This window comes from Cherax quadricarinatus, chromosome 47 (assembly GCF_038502225.1).
Source record: "Cherax quadricarinatus isolate ZL_2023a chromosome 47, ASM3850222v1, whole genome shotgun sequence".
NCBI classification, from domain to species: Eukaryota; Metazoa; Arthropoda; class Malacostraca; order Decapoda; family Parastacidae; genus Cherax; species Cherax quadricarinatus.
The window spans coordinates 19525567-19540435 of record NC_091338.1 but is presented as its reverse complement, the minus strand read 5'-3'; the positions used below and the strand labels follow the sequence as shown (position 1 = coordinate 19540435).

General features: G+C 40.8%; 1 protein-coding gene across 1 annotated transcript in view; it reads left to right on the top strand.

Annotated features, from left to right (window-relative positions):
- The window catches only part of LOC128696503 (HIG1 domain family member 1A, mitochondrial), a 77732-nt gene that overhangs the window by 4286 nt on the left and 58577 nt on the right, over positions 1-14869 (top strand). The window lies entirely within an intron of this gene.

Sequence of the window (14869 nt, the reverse complement as noted above, 5' to 3'; positions counted from 1 at the left end):
TACAATTAGTGATATAGACATGCATTTTTAAGTTTGTAATAATGGCTTAATAGTTAATGGATAATAAAATATTTAGAGTTGCTTTGAATTTGGTTGGGGTTTAGCATAGTGTGGGTATGTTTGTTATTGCGAGATGAGATGATTTTTGAGTATGGTCCTAAACTGATTTGTGGGCAAGGGACCTCTTGCTGTTTCAGGCAGAGAGTTCCAGATCTTTGGGCCCTGTATGTGCATTGCATTTTTGCATAGTGAGACAGATGAGGGATGTTAAAAAGTGTTTTGTGCCTTGTGTTATGCCTGTGTATTCTGTTGAAGCTGTCCAGAAGTTTGAGCAGAGGGTTGATATTGGAGTTTAATGTTGTATATATATAGTAGGCACAATAATAAGTGTGTATATGTATTAGGTATATCAAATAAGTTCATCCTTTTGAAGAGAGGTTGGGTGTGTTGTCTGACGCTGGAGTTTGTGATCATTTGCACTGCTGCTTTGTGTTGCATATTAAAGGTTTAAGGTGATTGACCGTGGTAGATCCCCAGGCACAAATACCATAGATGAGGTAAGGGTACATTAGAGAGTGAGATAAAGTAAGGAGCACCCTTTGGGGTACATAGTATTGTATCTTGGAAAGGATACCTACTGTTTTGGAAACTTTCTTAGTTGTATGCTTGATATGGGTCTGGAATTTAAGATTACAGCCAAGGTGGAGACCTAGAAATTTGCCCTCAGTGTGTCTTGTACCTAATTGCTGCTAGGGTGAACAGGGACAATGTTTCCTCCCGTACCAGGCCTTTATCTTTTACCGTCAGTCAAACTTGTTAGGATCACTGAACAGCTTTCAAACTTTTGGATGAGGAGAGGGTGCATTATCTTGTTGGAAAAATTCATAACCTTGAATGTTAAATTCCAATTTCACTTGGTCCTCTAGTATACCTCAAAATAATAAATCTCTTCTATTTTGATTTTAGGAAGGAATAACAGGCCTGCCTTACCCTTCATACCTTTGATAACTCTCCTCCATACCATAACATAGTGCTTAACACTTTTCTGGCATCAATGGGACCTGTAGTGTGCTGGATTACTGAGCTTGCCGGATTACAGAGTGGTTAGGTTAAAATACACTTAATAAAGTTGACCAGCTTTACTTAAACAAGAAAGTTCACCACTGCCGCTTCCAAAGTGATCAGCTGAAATTTACAGCTAAACACATTGACATGTCTTAAAGTGAAGGACTGCCAGGACTGCCATCGTCTTGAGGTGAAGGGCTGCCAGGACTGCCATCTTCTTGAGGTGAAGGGCTGTCAGGACTGCCATCGTCTTGAGGTGAAGGGCTGTCAGGACTGCCATCGTCTTGAGGTGAAGGGCTGCCAGGACTGCCATCATCTTGAGGTGAAGGGCTGTCAGGACTGCCATCGTCTTGAGGTGAAGGGCTGCCAGGACTGCCATCTTCTTGAGGTGAAGGGCTGTCAGGGCTGCCATCGTCTTGAGGTGAAGGGCTGCCATCGTCTTGAGGTGAAGGGCTGCCAGGACTGCCATGTTCATCTTGGAAGGTGACAGATATCAGGAACTGATGATGACAGTGGTAGCACATCAGGCTGAGCATATGTTGAAGACACTAGATTTTCAAGTGGTGACTTCTGTTGCATGCTTTTTAGCTATTTTTTTGAACATACAGTGGTCCCTCGTTTAGCGTAATTAATCTGTTCCTGGAAGTGTTACTATTGTCGAAATCTACAATTTTCGAATCTATTTTCCCCATGAGAAATAATGTAAATACAATTAATCTGTTCCTGACACCCAGAAGTATCAACAACAATTTTTTTTTTACCGTAAAGATAGATTTACATGCACAAAAGAATGAACATTCAACATGACAGTTACCTTTATTGAAGGCTATTGTTGATGAATGGAAGACAGGGAGGAGGAGAGAGGGAAGAGAGGTTATTGTTTGGAAGGGGAATCCCCCTCCATAAGGACTCTAGGTCACTTCAGGGGTCACTTACCTAGCTTAAATATAGATTTACATGCAGAAAAGAATGCCAAATAAATGTAAAGCACTAATAAAATGTATAAATGAACATTGGGAATAGGGGTAGTTGATGAATGGAACGGTCTGCCTAGTAGGGTGATCAAAGCTAAAACATTGGGTAGTTTCAAATTTAGGTTGGATAAATACATGAGTGAGAGGGGTTGGTTTGAATCGGTCTTGCACATGAGTAAATAGGTTTATCAAAGCTTATTGCTTGGGTAGCAGTTATGCTATTAGTGGGTTGGATTTCTGAAGGACCGGCCTAGTATGGACCAACAGGCCTATTGCAGTGTTCCTCCTTTCTTATGTTCTAAAAGCTATGGTTTGGGTAGTTTCAAATTTAGGTTGGATAAATACACGAGTGAGAGGGGTTGGATTTGAGTCGAACTTGCACCTAAGAACATAAGAAAGGAGGATCACTACAGCAAGCCTGTTGGCCCATGCTCGGCAGGTCCTTTACAATCCATCCCACTAGCAAAACATTTGCCCAACCCAATTTTAAATGCTCCCCAAGAAATAAGGTCTGATAACTCTATTTGAGGACTTGCTAAATGTTGATGAAGATAGGGAAGCTGTGATTTCGTGTATAGGGCAAGGAGGAATAACATCTTGTAGGAGTGAGGAAGAGCCAGTTGCGAGTGTGGGGGAAGTTCATGAGGCAGTAGGTAAAATGAAAGGGGGTAAGGCAGCCGGGATTGATGGGATAAAGATAGAAATGTTAAAAGCAGGTGGGGATATAGTTTTGGAGTAGTTGGTGCAATTATTTAATAAATGTATGGAAAAGGGTAAGGTACCTAGGGATTGGCAGAGAGCATGCATAGTTCCTTTGTATAAAGGCAAAGGGGACAAAAGAGAGTGCAAAAATTATAGGGGGATAAGTTTGTTGAGTGTACCTGGTAAAGTGTATGGTAGTTATTATTGAAAGAATTAAGAGTAAGACTGAGAATAGGATAGCAGATGAACAAGGAGGCTTTAGGAAAGGTAGGGGGTGTGTGGACCAGGTGTTTACAGTGAAACACATAAGTGAACAGTATTTAGATAAGGCTAAAGAGGTCTTTGTGGCATTTATGGATTTGGAAAAGGCTTATGACAGGGTGGATAGGGGGGCAATGTGGCAGATGTTGCAGGTGTATGGTGTAGGAGGTAGGTTACTGAAAGCAGTGAAGAGTTTTTACGAGGATAGTGAGGCTTAAGTTAGAGTATGTAGGAAAGAGGGAAATTATTTCCCAGTAAAAGTAGGCCTTAGACAAGGGTATGTGATGTCACCGTGGTTGTTTAATATATTTATAGATGGGGTTGTAAGAGAAGTAAATGCGAGGGTCTTGGCAAGAGGCGTTGAGTTAAAAGATAAAGAATCACACATAAAGTGGGAGTTGTCACAGTTGCTCTTTGCTGATGACACTGTGCTCTTGGGAGATTCTGAAGAGAAGTTGCAGAGATTGGTGGATGAATTTGGTAGGGTATGCAAAAGAAGAAAATTAAAAGTGAATACAGGAAAGAGTAAGGTTATGAGGATAACAAAAAGATTAGGTGATGAAAGATTGGATATCAGATTGGAGGGAGAGGGTATGGAGGAGGTGAATGTATTCAGATATTTGGGAGTGGATGTGTCAGCGGATGGGTCTATGAAAGATGAGGTGAATCATAGAATTGATGAGGGGAAAAGGGTGAGTGGTGCACTTAGGAGTCTGTGGAGACAAAGAACTTTGTCCTTGGAGGCAAAGAGGGGAATGTATGAGAGTATAGTTTTACCAACGCTCTTATATGGGTGTGAAGCATGGGTGATGAATGTTGCAGCGAGGAGAAGGCTGGAGGCAGTGGAGATGTCATGTCTGAGGGCAATGTGTGGTGTGAATATAATGCAGAGAATTCGTAATTTGGAAGTTAGGAGGAGGTGCGGGATTACCAAAACTGTTGTCCAGAGGGCTGAGGAAGGGTTGTTGAGGTGGTTCGGACATGTAGAGAGAATGGAGCGAAACAGAATGACTTCAAGAGTGTATCAGTCTGTAGTGGAAGGAAGGCGGGGTAGGGGTCGGCCTAGGAAAGGTTGGAGGGAGGGGGTAAAGGAGGTTTTGTGTGCGAGGGGCTTGGACTTCCAGCAGGCATGCGTGAGCGTGTTTGATAGGAGTGAATGGAGACAAATGGTTTTTAATACTTGACGTGCTGTTGGAGTGTGAGCAAAGTAACCTTTATGAAGGGGTTCAGGGAAACCGGCAGGCCGGACTTGAGTCCTGGAGATGGGAAGTACAGTGCCTGCACTCTGAAGGAGGGGTGTTAATGTTGCAGTTTAAAAACTGGAGTGTAAAGCACCCTTCTGGCAAACAGTGATGGAGTGAATGATGGTGAAAGTTTTTCTTTTTCAGGCCACCCTGCCTTGGTGGGAATCGGCCAGTGTGATAATAAAAATAAAAAAAAAAAAACTATCCACTCATTTGCAAGTCCCACTCAAATCCAACCCCTCCCACTCATATATTTATCCAACCTAAATTTGAAGCTACCTAAAGTCCTAGCCTCAATAACCCAACTAGGTAGACTGTTCCACTCATCAACTACCCTATTTCCAAACCAATATACTTTCCTATGTCCCTTCTAAATCTAAACTTGTCTAATTTAAATCCATTACTGCGGGTTCTCTCTTGGAGAGATATCCTCAAGACCTTATTAATATCCCCTTTATTAATACTCATCTTCCACTTGTACACCTCAATCATGTCTCCCCTCATTCTTCGTCTAACAAGTGAATGTAATTTAAGTCTTCAATCTTTCTTCATAAGGAAGATTTCTAATGCTATGTATTAACTTAGTCATTCTACGCTGAATGTTTTCTAACGAATTTATGTCCATTCTGTAATGTGGAGACCAGAACTGAGCTGCATAATCTAGGTGAGGCCTTACTAATGATGTATAAAGCTGCAGTATAACCTCTGGACTTCTGTTGCTTACACTTCTTGATATATATCCCAATAATCTATTTGCCCTATTACGTACGCTTAGGCACTGCTGTCTTGTGTAAGACATCTATACAATACCGACAAGATGAAAGTTAAGACACTTGTGCAACATCTGGTTATCTTTATTGTAAACGTTTTGCCATCCAGTAGCTTCATCAATACAAATTCTTGGACATAATTAGAAAACAGAAGAACTATATACAAAAGATGAGGTAATCGGTCCCTCAGCCTTGGTGGAAGTATCTCGATTCAGAGGACATCTACATGACCTTCTTCACGACTTCTACAACTAGGCCATCAATTTGGGAAGGACCTACTTCCACTGGGGAATCCCGCCTACCAGTGACTATGCCCTCGTCTGCTACGCGTCTTTCTTCACTGACGCCTATATAAGCGCCAGTCTCCTTACCTGGTGTTGTAAACACCACCTCCATGGCTGAGGGACTGATTACCTCATCTTTTGTATATAGTTCTTCTGTTTTCTAATTATGTCCAAGAATTTGTATTGATGAAGCTACTGGATGGCAAAACGTTTACAATAAAGATAACCAGATGTTGCACAAGTGTCTTAACTTTCAACTGCTGTCTTGGTTTAAGGTTACTGCTCACCATAGCCCCCAAGTCCTTTTCACAATCTGTATGGCTAAGTTCTACATTATTTAACTTATAACTTTATAAGTGTTTTCATTTATCTACATTGAACTGCATCTGCCACTTTGCTGACCAGGTATTGAGTTTGTCTAAATCCTCCTGAAGTTCCCTGATATCTACATTTGAATCAGTTATCCTACCTATCTTTGTGTTATCGGCAAATTTGCTCATTTCACTAGTAATTCCCTCATCAAGATCATTGATATATAAACAACAACGGGCCCAATACTGATCCCTGTGGAATGCCGCTTGTTACCGATCCCCACTCGGATTTAACCCCATTTATGGACACACACTGCTTCCTGTCTGTGAGCCATGACTCTATCCACGAGAGCACTTTTCACCCAATGCCATGAGCTGCCACTTTAAGAGTGGTGCGGAACTCTGTCAAAAGCCTTACTAAAATCTAAGTAAATAATATAAAATTCTTTATCGTGATCAACAGCCTCAAAAGTTAATAAATTAGTTAGACAAGAACGGCCTCTCGTGAATCTGCTGAGTATCATTAATCAAGCTATGCTTATCGAGATGGCTTCTTATAATCTCAGCTATAATTGACTCACGTAATTTGCCTACAATTGAGGTCAGGCTTATTGGGCGGTAATTTGATGGTAACGACTTGTCCCCTGCTTTAAAAATGGGAATTACATTAGCCTTCTTCCACATATCAGACACTACACCTGTTTGAAGAGATAAATTGAAAATATTAGTTAATGGTTCACAGAGTTCCATTTTGCATTCCTTAAGAACCCTTGAAAAAAGCTCATCAGGACCTGGCGACTTATTTTGCTTCATTCTGTCTATCTGCTTCACAACCATTTCACTAGTGACTGTGATGTTACATAATTTATCTTCTTCAGGCCCACTATAAAAATTAATTACTGAAATATTGTTAGTGTCTTCCTGTGTAAAAACTGAGAGAAAATTATTCAAATTCAAATTCAATTCAAATTCAAAGTTTATTCTCTATAAGGATTACAATGCTGAGTTTACAGAATTTGGTTATTGTGTGGTTTACATGTAGGAAAATAATAATTACAGAGTGTACCACTAGAACACCTAGCATGGCTAGGCATTTCAGTCAGACTTAAATTAAATCTTAAGTTTAAAATATTACAAAATTATGAGGTAAGTTGGTATTATGGCTAAGTGACTAAATACTAGTTTGTGAGTTTAGCAATGTGAATGCTTTTGTTTTGGCACTATACATAGTTTCAGTATTGGAGTATCACAGGCCAACTTATGACTAGTTAAGATTCATTATTTTGAGATTGAGATTGATATTTCTGTTTATGGTCAAATGGGCGAGTGAGCGTGTTAACCACCAGGTGGTATTCGTGTAATTAGTTGACAGGGTGTATCAGGGAGATAAGATGTTTTCTGATGGTAGTTTTGAAGGTGATGAATGTGTCTGCAGTTTTAGAATTTTCAGGTAGGGTGTTCCAGATTTTAAGGCCTTTGACATACATTGAATTTTTGTAAAGGTTTAGTCGGACACGGGGAATGTCATAGAGATGTTTGTGTCTGGTGTTGTGCCTGTGGGTTCTGTCGCAACTATCAAGAAAGCGTTTTAGGTCAAGGTTAATATTGGAATTTAAGGTCCTGTAGATGTAGATTGCACAGTAGTAAGTGTGGATGTACTGAACAGGGAGTAAGTTTAGATCTATGTCAGTAAGATGCCCATAGTTATTTTTAAGGGGACCTATCTTATCTCTAACTTTTGTTCTATAGACCTGGAAAAAACTTTTTGGGTTAGTTTTCGAATCCCTAGCAACTTTAATTTCATATTCCCTTTTTTGCTTTTCTTATCCCCTTTTTAATGTCCCTCTTAATGTCAATATACTGATTCATAAGATGACCCTCACCTCTTTTGATATGCCTATAAATTCCCTTCTTATGTTCTAGATGTTTCAGCCTATTATTCATCCATTTTGGGTCATTTCTATTTGATCTAATTTTCTTTATACGGGATAAACGTTCTTTGAGCAGCATGTGTAGTGTTCAGAAAACTGTCATATTGATAGCTCTCTTCGTTACCCCAGTCAACAGATAAGTGTTCTCTAAGCCCCTCGTAATCTGCTAAGCGAAAATCTGGGACTGTTACTGAGTTCTCTACTATCATACTTCCATTCAATGCTAAATGTAATTGATTTGTGGTCGCTAGCACCCAGTTCCTCTGAAATTTGTAAATTATTAACAAGGGATTCATTGTTTGCCAGAACTAGGTCAAGCAGGTTATTTCCTCTTGTAGGTTCTGTCACAAACTGCTTCAAAAAAACAATCCTGAACTACAACTAAGAAGTCGTATAATTCTAAATTCCCAGTCAAGAAATTCCAATCAATGTGGCTAAAGTTAGTCTCCTAGAATTACCACATTATCATGCCTTGTGGCCTTAGCCATTTCCTCCCATAGTAGTCTCCCTTGGTACCTATCTAAGTTTGGGGGACGGTATATCACACCTAAAATAAATTTTTCAAGCCCCTCTGAAAATTCTATCCAAACAGACTCTGTATGTGTTACTTCAGACTTAATACCCGTTTTTATACAACAGTTCAAGCGATCTCGGACATACAATGCCACCCATCCCCCTTCCCGATACTTCTATATACAGTGGACCCCCGCATAACGATTACCTCCGAATGTGACCAATTATGTAAGTGTATTTATGTAAGTGCGTTTGTACGTGTATGTTTGGGGGTCTGAAATGGACTAATCTACTTCACAATATTTCTTATGGGAACAAATTCGGTCAGTACTGGCACCTGAACATACTTCTGGAGTGAAGAAATATCGTTAACCGGGGGCCCACTGTACTTGGAACAATTTAAAACCCTGAATGTGACATTCCGCAGGCATGTCCCGACTTTTTGAATTAAACCACGTCTCAGTTATGGCAAATACATCAATGTTACCTGCACTAGCAACTAATCTCAACTCATCCATCTTATTCCTAGCACTATGGCTATTAGCATAATATACGTTGAAAGACTCTCCTTTCTCTTTACCCTTCCTGCTCGTTTCTGTTTTTCTACTAAACCTATTACTGTTCTTATCACCTAGTGTCACTGGCTTTTCAATATCTACCTCACAGAACCGACATGTGTCGGTTCTGTGAACCATTCATCTACAATCCTGTCACACTGCAACTTCTTGGGATCTTAATACTTGGGAATTCTTCGCTTGCCTAACCCTTGGGTACGACCTACTTCCACATTGGGCAAATGTGACACCACCTATGACTGCTGCACCTCTCCTACCTACGGTTTATAAGCTCCTTCTCCGCTCATATGCCGTATTCTACTCAAGATTGATGGACTGACCACATCGACTCAAGGTTGAGGGACTGATTACCTCTTTCTCCTCCTATCCTTCAAGCTTCTCCTGTGTATGGACTGAAGAAGCCACTGTGTGGCGAAACGTTTCCTTAATAAAGATACCCAAGAGTTGCACATGTCTAATTTATCAATATCTACCTCGTTCTGCTTATTACTATTATTACTTACGGGTTTTCCTGCCAAAACCCGTACCACTAACTATTCCTAGTTTAAAGTCCTAACAGCTCCCTCCACTGCAGTTGCCAGTGCCCCCACCCCAGACCTAGACACGTGAACCCCATCCCTGGCATACATGTCATTTCTGCCATAGAAGAGGTCCCAGTTGTCAGTGAATGTTACCGCATTTTCCTTACAGTATTTATCCAGCCAGCAGTTGACACCAATTGCCATGGACAACCATTCATTTCTAACTCCTCTCCTTGGCAAAATACCACATATGACAGGGTTCCCACCCTTCCTCCTAATTATTTCTATTGCTGACCTATACCTGCTAATCAGGTCTTCACTCCTACATCTTCCAACATCATTGCCTCCAGCACTGAGACAGATTATAGGATTGCTCCCATTACCTCTCATGATGTCATCCAGACGGCTAACAATATCCTCCATCCCAGCTCCAGGAAAGCAAACTGTCTCCTACTCCTGTCCTTCAAGCAGAATGCCCTATCCATGTACCTAACTTGGCTATCCCCAACAACAATATTCTTGCCTTCCTTGGTGTTGTTCGTCATGACATTCCCAATAGTCAACTTGCATTCATCGGGTAGCACGGAGAATGCATTAATGTTTCCACAACAGTTTCCACAGCAGTCTTTCTTCTTCATCGTTTCTACCTTTCCATTCGTCTTCTTGATCGTCAACTTTGTTCCATGCTGTCCAGCCACTGACCAGTTTCCCTTCTTGACCTGAGGACTCGAAACAGGAGGACTACTACGAATCTTCTTGTTTTCCTCGGTCAGTCGCCGAATCTCCATCTTTGCCATCCTCAATTCTTCCTTAAGCTGTTGGTAAAGTTGCTCGATGGAGGGCATCTTGGTTCAGTCCGTAGAGAGCACACTCGACACATCCTCACTGAGCTTATTGCTTGGGTAGGATTTGTTCTGTTAGTGGATTGGATTTGTGAAGGACCTGCCTAATATGGGCCAGCAAGCCTGTTGCAGTGTTCCTACTTAAGTTCTTATTTAACATCACACTTACTAGTAGGGTGATCGAGGCTAGGACCTTGGGTAGCTTTAAGAAGAGACTGGACAAATATATGAGTGGGAGGAGCCGAGTTTGATTTGTCATTGGGTACGGGAGTAAATTCTTGGGTAGCTTTGGGTAGAGGTCATTTTGATAAGGACCTGCCTTGTATGGGCCAGTAGACCTGCAGTGTTCTTGAAGATTGAGACACTTATGCACCATATGGTAATCTTTATTTAGGAAACGTTTTGCCACACAGTGGTTTCATCAGTCCAATACAAAGCAGAGAGGTGCAAGAAGAGGAGATTGAGGTAATCAGTCCCTCAGCCTGGAGTAGACTCCAGGCTGGAAAACAACTCATCGGGTCCCGGGGACTTATTTTGCTTCAGTTTGTCTATCTGTTTAATAACCATGTCCCCATATGACAGTAATATCTTATTTATCTATCACAATTCAAGTAATATGACATAATAAACAATATTAATAACATAAAAACATGGAATATACTCTAGAATGAATAAAATAAGTCATTACGTATGTCACGAGAGGAGGTGTGCTGTTGTTCGGTATATAAGGGCCACTGAGAGTAAGCCGCCATTGCAAAAATTCAATCAGATACCACCGAACTCCTTCAAGCTACACAACAATCGTCTCCACCCAGCCAGTCCCTCTCTGCTCTTCCTGACGCTGCTCCATCCAAGGTGCTATACTGTATGATGTATGCACACCTTACTAATGCTGCAAACCCTGGCTCATTCAACACAACAATCAATGAACTATTTCGCCTAAACAACATGCCAAACTTCAACTTTCCAGACTCGCCACCATCACAAGACCTCCTCAAGCTAATTCCAGACATTGTTAACTTCACCTCAACCCCTGGTCCTACTCGTATCTCTGACCAAGACTCGACTCCAGAACCAACACCACCGTCTACTGCCACCTCTCACCACCCGCCACCAGCCCAACAAATCACGACCGACCAACACTCCCTGCCTCCTCTCAACACAGTCACAGAAGACGAAATAGTACCAGAACATTATGAACAACCCTCGGACAACGACGAAATAGTAGTCGAAGAAGAAACCACACGCAACCGTTACCTAAGCCAAGCCTTTAATGGGTCTCTAACCTTCTACACCACCCCCAACCTCCCAACCGAAATGAGCGCAGCTGATATGCTCCACTTAATGAAAGAAGGAGCTGTTAAGTACACCTGCACCAAACCTCACCAAATTCCTTTTGAAAACGCACTATCTTACCTCGTGGCGAATCTGAACTGCTCTAACCTCAGAATGCAACTATTCCACATGTCCAAGAGAGACTTCAAAAGACTCAAGAGTGGCTCCATCACCAGCGAAGTGTAGCCAAACACACAACACCCTTCCCAACACCTGACGTCCAAACCAGCTCTTCACCTCAGCCTGAAGCATATCAGTCGGCGAGCACTGTCTGCAGTCTGCTCTCTCCTCTATGCCCTCAACATGCCCTCTCTACACAGCCTCGCAGTGCCACGCAGCTGGGTTTAGCCCTGGCTCTTTCATCTACAACTCAAGACCTTCCTCTCACGACTGTTCATCGTGTGTCCACACTTCCCCACTCACCCAACGGAGTCGCAACAGAAGAGCCTGCTATGTGTGTTCTCAATGTCTGTCCCACGATCGACTTAGCTGCTGGGTTAAGCCCTGGCTCTATTTCTACAACTAAGAACACTCCTCTCCAGCACTCTTCTTCGTCTGTCCCGTCTTCCCCGCTCATCCCATTTTGGGATCTTACCTGAACTTTCGTTCGTTCAAGCCGTCCATAATAGTGGTGAAGCAGCAGCTGAGGCGGCAGTGTTATCCTGCAGCATGTAAACATGCTGCAGGATAACAATAATTGGAGAAAAAGAAACTGGAATGACTTGTGCAGCAAGTAGTGCCACCACAGTACCAATAGGTTGGTGTGGTAACCCTGGAAATTTGAAATTGTGCTTGCCAAAATTAGTGTCGAATAACTGATTGCTGGATTTGTGATGGCAGACCTGTTCCACAAAAATGATTTTTGCATATTTTTGTGTTAAACTAGTTTAACACCTATAATACAGTACATGTATATGCCTTAGTACAGTGGTACCTTGATATTTGAACTTAATCAGTTTGAAGAGGCTCTTCGAATAGTGAGTTATACAAAGATTGAATAAATTTTTCCCATAGGAAATAATGTAAATGGGATTAATCCATTTCACACCCCCAAAAATTACCAATTAAAAAACATTCTAAATTAAAATATTGCTAATTTAAACCTGTATAATAATATTTGTGTGCATAAAATTGTAACTAAAAACTTAAAAAAACAATAAATACATGAAATAAATGAAAACTTAACTGCACGTTACCTTTACTGAGGGGTGCTGATGGCCTAAGAGGAAGGTGGAGAGATGTTATTGCTTTGAAAGGGTGGCACCTTCCATAAAAAAAAAAAAGGTAACTGCCCATCTGGTTTTTTTTTTTTTTTTTTTTTTCTGTCCCAATGCAGTAGCAGTTGAAGATGATGGGGATTCACTGGCATTTGATTTTTTCTTTGCTAAAGGTGTCCAATGTCCACTTTTGACGACTTTTCAGAATTTTTTCCAAAGTGGTCACCAACATTGTCACTGAACAAGTTGATGCTCCTATCCACAACAGTAATGTTAGGATGCAATTTTTGAGCCCAATAGTAACAGTTCCTTAATTTCTGCAGTGGAAATGTTGCCCTTACTGCTCCCCACTGAAGAAATTTCCTCAACCACTTCTTGCTGCTCCTTGTGCAGGTCTTGAAGTTCTTCTGTGGTGAGCTCATTCTTGTGATCCTCCACTAGCTCCCCTACATCCTCGTCATCCATTTCCAAACCCATGGACTGGCCCAGAGAATATCCTTCACTACAGACTGTTTCAAAGTGTCAAAATCTCTGATGGTCTTTCCACAATTTCTTCCAGGCAGAGTTCATTGTCCTGAAAGACACTTCTCCCCAGGCTTTGTCTATTATCCTTAAACACTGGAGGATATTTAAATGGTTTTTCCAAATTTCCTTAAGGGTAAGCTCTGTTTCAGAGGTCACTTCAAAGCATCTTTTTCAACAGTGCTTTTGTGTAAAGTTTCTTAATTGAAAATTATTTGCTACTCCATGGGTTGGATAAGGGAACATAAGAAAGGAGGTACACTGCAGCAGGCCTGTTGACCCATACTAGGCAAATCCTTTACAATTCATCCCACTAACAGCATTTGCCCAACCCAATTTTCAATGCTACTAGTGTTATTGGCAAGATCTTCACTTGAATGAAACTGCATTTATCCACCAAATTTTCCTCCAAGCCTGGAGCATGAGCAGAAGCATTGTCTATTACCAAAAGTGCCCTTAATGTTTTTTTTTTTTTTTCAGGGTACTGTTTCACACTTTAAGGTCAAACACTTCATGTATCCACTCAGTGAAGAACTAACTGCCTTCTTACCCAAACTTTACTATTAGCCCCCCAGTGGAAATAGTCACTTATACTTCTTTGGGTTATCCTAGGTTCATACATAGCAGCATGTATGTAGAGATGATCTTTGTAACTATTTGTGTACACCTGAATAAACATACTTATAAACTTACTAGCCCTCCACATTACACTGAGTTTACTTTTTATCATTGTTTTTCTTACACCCTTGGATTTTAAGTGGTAGACTAGCAATGGTTTAATTTTGCAGTCCCCACTAACATTACCACACAAGAAGTGTGTTAGCCTCTTTCATGGTAATGATTTTTCTTCTTGTGTGATGTAGGTTCTCTTAGGCATTCTTTTCCAAAAACAGGCTTGTTTCACCACAATTAAAAACTTTGAGGAATAAATCCCTCAATGTTTACATAGGTTTTAAATTCCTTAAACTTTTTAGCCTCATCTCTGTTAGCACTGGCAGCCTCTCCATGCCTTACTACACTTCGAATCCCACTGTTTTTAAACCTATCAAACCAACCCCTACTTGCTTCAAATTCATCACATTCAGCACTGTTTCCCAGGGTATCTCGCCTTAAATCACTATATAACTGCTTTGTTTTTTTCACAAATTATTGTTTCAGAAACAGACACTGGCCAGCTGTTTTTTTTTTTGTTAATCCACTCTAATAAGTTTTTCCATTTCTTCAATTATCTGTGGCCTTTTCATAGCAAGAATTTTTACTTTTACCACATCATCCCCTTTTATTGCTTCTATTTTTCAATATGGACGATATGGTGGAATTCTCTATACCATATTAAGTGGCCAGGTTTGACACAAGTGTTCTACTTTTCCACTTTGCAATGAGTTTTTTTTGCACTTTAATTGTTGCTCTCGCTGCTTTCCTTTTAGACTTTTTTGGATTACTTTTTTTTTTTGGGGGGGGGAGGGTGAGTACTTTCAGTGAAAATATTTAAACACAGAATATCAATGAAATACAAAAATTTCACAGAGTTTGTACAAAAGATGCCTAACAAACGAAAGCTGAAAAGAGACTGAGTGTGTGATGCTTTGTTTTCATTGGACTTCGTCCAGATGGACAGTTTTGTTTGGGTCAACTATTGTCTGAATAAAGTCGAATTTCTCTTAAAAGTTGGCCAGATATAGAGTTGTACGAATGTAGGGACATACAAATATTGAGATTCCACTGTACATATAACACAGTACTTGGGGGTAGTGTGTGGACTCCCTTGCATAATTTGCAGATAATTTTTGCAATTTTGTCTT